This window comes from Tupaia chinensis, unplaced genomic scaffold (genome assembly GCF_000334495.1).
Source record: "Tupaia chinensis unplaced genomic scaffold, TupChi_1.0 Scaffold000031_1, whole genome shotgun sequence".
NCBI lineage: Eukaryota > Metazoa > Chordata > Mammalia > Scandentia > Tupaiidae > Tupaia > Tupaia belangeri.
This window is the reverse complement of record NW_006159461.1, coordinates 459,342-465,222: the sequence shown is the minus strand read 5'-3', so window position 1 is coordinate 465,222 and position 5,881 is coordinate 459,342. Positions and strand designations below refer to the sequence as shown.

General features: G+C 42.4%; 1 pseudogene; it reads left to right on the top strand.

Annotated features, from left to right (window-relative positions):
- Positions 1–265: 265 nt before the first annotated feature.
- Positions 266–750, top strand: LOC106734766 (60S ribosomal protein L38-like; annotated as a pseudogene).
- Positions 751–5,881: the final 5,131 nt, after the last annotated feature.

The window sequence follows — 5,881 nt, the reverse complement described above, 5'->3', positions numbered from 1 at the left end:
AGGGGGTTGAAATCACACAGGCACATATATGTGCATGCCCAAAATGTAGAGAGGAGAGTGGGGGCGCAGGGATCACAGTGTGGTCATCCTTTCTGAGGGGGGATTTCTCGCTTCCCTGTCTCTCTTTCTCTCTGTCTCTCTAGTGAATGCCTGGGCCCGATAGCAAAAACAAAACCAAACTAAAATAAATAAAGAGGTCTCTGGCTGCTAGCTGTGAGTGTGTCTCGGGCAGTGCCGTGGGCGCCCTCTCCCTGTTCTTCCCGCCATGACTCAGAAAATTGAGGAAATCCAAGACTTTCTGCCTACAGCCTGATGAAAAGACACCGCATCTGTCAAGATCAAGAAAAATGAGGCTAATGTGGGACCAGCAGTTAGCATAATGGCTATGTCGCTGGACTCCCATGTAGTAGACCGCGGTTCGCGTCCCAGACCTGGTGGCTTAAAACTCACGCCGGGCACGTGTGCCTGCGTGCCCAAGATCCCGAGAGGAGAATGGAGAAGGGATTGCGGCGTGGCCATCCCCCCGGGGGGGTGATTTCTCGCTTTCTGTCTGTCTGTCTCTCTCTCTGTCTTTCTGGTGAGAGCATGCACCCTATAGCAAAAACCTCTCAAAAAAAAAATAGGCTAATGTGAAGTTTAAAGTTCGATGCAGCAGATACCTCTACACCTCAGTTGTCACAGACAAAGAGAAGGCGGGGAAGCTGAAGCAGTCCCTACCCTCCAGGTTTGGTGGTGAAGGAACTAAAATGAACCAGATGCTGTTTGCACTACATTAAACATGTTTTAAATTCAAATATTAAATAAATAAATAAATAAAGCAATATTGATCCAGCCATGGTGGTGCACACTGGACTCTGCTGCTTCGCAGGCTCAGGACACATGGGAAGGCTGAGTTCAGTTCCCAGCCCACCCTTAAAAAAAGCTGGGCATGGTGGTGTATGTCTTTAATCCCAGCTACTCAGGATACGGAGCAAGAGAATTGCAGCATGACAGGTCACTGTCCAAAAACACCACACACATACAAAGGAGAAATTAAAAAAAAAGAAAAACAAAAACAAACAAAAAACCCAGCTACAGTAAGAGTTGATCATCAGTACAATAACACTTAAAACATTAAGGGAGTTCTTTAATCAGGAGTAAAGCCATACCACACAGGAGTGAAGCACAGTAATACAGGAAGGAGTCAGGGATACCAGAAATACACGGCTGATTTAAAACAATGACAATGTTTTGTAGGGTTTAAAATACATGCAGATTTGTTCTATTTTTTTAAAGTTTACTTCTGCCATGAGTGAGAGAGAGAGAAACGTACCCCAGCAGGGTTTCGACGCTGAGGTCTCCCTCCAGCTCCAGCCAGCTATGGATCATGGGCACGTGCCTGTCCAGTGTACTCGGGGAGGTCTCCGTACACAAACCTAGAGCTTTTCCATGTGGGTCAGCTTTATGGAGTCTCACGTTTTACTAATGCACCACTGTCTGGCCCCTAAATTCAGAATATGTGTTAACGACAGCACCAGGAGGAGGATAGTAAATGGAGTTTAAACATTAAGAAGTTCTTGCATTGTGTGGGAGATTACTAAAGTACTAATTTAAAGCAGATATTTATAAGTCAAGGATGAGTATTATAATCTCTAGTGCACCTATAAAAGATGAGAAAAACATGTATACATAATAAGTTAGTGGACTGGGAGAAACTGACTAAGAAAAAATTTACCTCAAAAGAATGTAAGAAAGGAAAAAAGAACAGAGACGAGACAGGCAAGCTAGAGAACAAAGAATACCGCAAGTGTATACCCAGTTTACCCATGTCTTAGTCCATGTAGGCTGCGATAACAAAACACCATAAAGCAGGGGCTTCTAAACTAACAGAAACTTATTTATACAGTTCTGGAGGCTCGGAGGTCCGAGACTGCAGTGCTGGGATGAGGGCTGCTTCCTAGACGACTATCTTTTCATTGCAACCTCACAGGGTGGAAGGGGCCAGGGATCTCTCTGAGGCCTCTTCTGTAAGAGTACGAATTGTGTTCAGGCAGCTCCATTCTTATGACGTAATCACCTCCCAAAGACCTCATCCCCAAATATCACCCCACCCCTGAGTTTCAATATATGAATCTGGGGGAGGGGGCACAAACATTCAGAACCATTCGGACGGTAAGGACACTGGGAACCAGCAGTTAGCATAATGGCTATGTCACTGGACTCCCACGTAGTTGACCGCGGTTCGCGTCCCAGACCCGGTGGCTTAAAACTCACGCTGGGCGCGTGTGTGTGCATGCCCAAGATCCCGAGAGGAGAATGGGGGAGAAGGGATTGCGGCATGGCCATCCCCCCTGGGGGGTGATTTCTCGCTTTCTGTCTCTATGTCTCTCTCTGTCTGTCTGGCGAGTGCATGCGCCCTATAGTGAAAACCTCTCTCCAAAAAAAAAAAACACTAATATTATAACTTACGTGAAATGCTTTATGAAGTAAATACTCCAATTCAAACACAAATATTATCAGACTGGCCTGAAAACAACTTTATGATGTTTACATATTTTAAATATATGAAAACAGAAACTAAATGCATTTTCAAAAAGATATTTTATGGTAATAACAAGGGAAACAACGGAGCTGTAGTGATAGCAAAGGAGACTACATACAGCGAGAGGTAACCAAGTTGAGGGTATAGTGATAAAAGGTAATCAGGTTATAATGCTGAAGTATTATATAATAACGATGCATCATATACTGTGATATAATTATACATGACAATGAGACTATATAAAATTATTTGATGAAAATCAAACAATAATGATAAAATCAGTATAATCCGGTTATAATGATAAAGGAGCCTATTTCACAAGCTTAACAAAAAATCATCTTATATTTCTGTATATATGATAGTACAGCATCAAATTATATTGTAAAAAATTAACACCACTGTGCAGCAGGTGGTGTGGCTTATGGCAATTCGAATCCCAGAACTGGTATCTTGCTTTCTCACTTTCTCTCTCTCTGTCTTTCTGTGGTGAGCACATATGCCCTATAGCACACTTGCATAAATAAATAAATAAATAAATATTTTAAAAATAATGAGCACAACTAGAAGCATAAATAAAGAAATGTACAACCCTTGATTAAGATTGTTTCACACATCTCTCAGAAACTTATAAATCATTCAGACAAATGTATCAGTAGAAAGCTTCAAACAGCATAATACATTTGACTCGTTGACATACGAAGAGTTTTACACTCAACAAATGCAGAATACACATTATGATCAAGCATACATGAACTCATCAGAAAAATAACAATTGGGTCACTGGGAAAGTCATGACTCATTTTTGCATAGAAAAATAAGTCATGACTTCCCCGACAACCAATTATTTCCTGAGCCGGAGGTTTCAACAAATGCCTAGGAACTGAAATCGTATTGTGTTCTGTCTGTAGTATAATTAAGTTGGAAATCAATAGCAAAAAAAAAAACTGGAGAGGGAGGCTGGAAAGTGGCTCCACAGTAATGCGGTGCTCTTCAAGGCTCACCCTCATGGAAGACGCCAGGGGACATTTTGGACATGCCTGCGACAGGACTAGCTGAAGCAGGAGATGGACTGCCACTTGAGGACCCCATCGGGGGTGCTGTCTCCCTATCTCTCCCTCACTTTCTTGCTCATGGATGAAATTTACACACACACAAACACACAAAGCTAGAAAATCTCCAAATGTTTGATACTTAGAAACATATATATATAGGTATATACACACACACTCCTACATATATATAATACACACATACGTATTTATACACAAAGACATCATATACATCAATATACAGTTGGCCCTCCGTAGTCATGGGTACATTAATGGATTCAACCAAAAGTAGATTAAAATATTTGAAAAAGAACAATAAAACATAACAATATGACACTAAATAGAAATAAAGAACAATACAATATAACAACTATATACGTAACATTTACACTCCCTTAGGAATATAAGTAATCTATAGCATATATAAAGTACACAGGAGCATATACAAACGTTATAGTGTACTGTGCTCTTTATATGAAGGACTCAAACATCCTGGGATTTTATTGGAAGGTGGCTCTTGGGACCAATGCCTCATAGATACTGGAGGATGAGACTGTATGTGCATGTATATGTGTGTATAGTACATATTACATAGCAGTGATCTTTTTTGTTTCACTAACATTTTATTTTTTTTTCTTTTTTAGACAGATTTTTGCTATAGGGCACATGCACTCACCAGAGAGACAGATACAGAAAGTGACAAATCATGCCCCCCCACCCCCGCCGGGGAGATGACTGCATGTAATCCCTTCTCTTCCATCCTCCTCTTGGGATTTTGGGCACACATGCACACGCACCTGGCATGAGTTTAAAGTCGCCGGGTCTAGGACTCGAACCACAGTCAGCCATGTGGGAGTCCAGTGATGTAACCATTATGCATTTTCTTAAATAGTACCTAATGGACATAGCCTCTGAATCTCTTGTACATTCTTCACACACATCACGAAACTCCATGTGAGCCGACTTTACGTAGCTCCTGGAGAACTGAGGGGTAAAGGGAAGCGCCTGGACTTCTGATCCTACAGGCTTTTTCTCAGTATCCCAGGCCTTCTCTAAAATGCAACGCGAAGGACAAGGGAAGAACTTCACTGAGGCTCTGCCTGCTCTTGTGGAAGGGGAGTTCATTAGACCAGAGAATCCAAGTTTTAATTTACTGACTGTCCCTAAAGAAGGTGGAGGGAAACTAGGAATTGGAGAGAACCAATATTTAGTTTATTTCATTCAATCCTCAAAAGGAACTGGTGAGATGCCTGGATTAATTTCCCCTTCCAAGAAGATCTGAGGTTCAGAGAGAGTGATGTCCCGGTCCAGGTCTGCACCTGCTTGGCCACCTTGGCAACTCTGGCTGGATTGCAGGTTAGCGCTCCTCAGCCAGAGAATTGGAATCCTGTTAGAGAAGGCAGGAGACTGCTTTCATGAAGCATGCTTTTAGTCACAATCCTCTGAAAGATTTTCCAAGCAATTTGTCTTTATATTTTTATATATTTATTTTTTAAGAGAGATTTTTGCTACAGGCATGTGTGGTGGCTGGAGAGAGAGAGTCAGAGACAGAAAGCTAGAAATCAGCCCTCCTCGCCCCCCTCCCCCACCATGGCCACACCACAATCCCTTCTCTATTCTTCTCTTGGGATCTTGGGCACACAGGCGCCTGGCATAGTTTAAGCCACAGGGCCTGGGAATCAAACCACTGTGGACTACACCAGAGTCCAGCGACCTAACCAGTATGCCATCAGCTGGTCCAGCAATTTGTCTTCACTAACCAAGTGTTTACTTACACACATGATTTTTAGCGAGCATGAAAGTATCTCAAATATTCGAACACTGTTGGCTAGTGACAATCTTTCACTCTTGTGACTTCCAGAGTACTAGAAAACGTGTGATTTACATTTTGAAATTGCCTTCACTTTTTTCTTCTGCATAACAACATGATATTCATGTATTTTCAAAGTTCAGGCTACATTAGTTTGTTCGCAGTCTGACGTTTTAAAAGTGGAATGGGAGCCTCAACTCTTTGTTTCCCTTTCAAAATAGATCAGTAACTGATGACTTTGATTTTTAACATTTTATTTCCTGAAAGGAGAATATTTTTTTTAATTATTTCAGGTAAGTCGAGGTTACACTATTGAAGGCAGAAATTAATCCCTTAATTTTGCAGGAACGCTGTTAGTTTCAAGGCGGTTTTCATTGGCCTGGGGCTGGCGGCGGTCGGGTCAGCAGAGCTCCCGCGCGGCCGCGCCATCCCAGCACTTACAGGCGTGCAGGAGGGACGCGCGGAGGCGGGAGCCGAGGGCGATGAGCAGCCGCGGAGAGG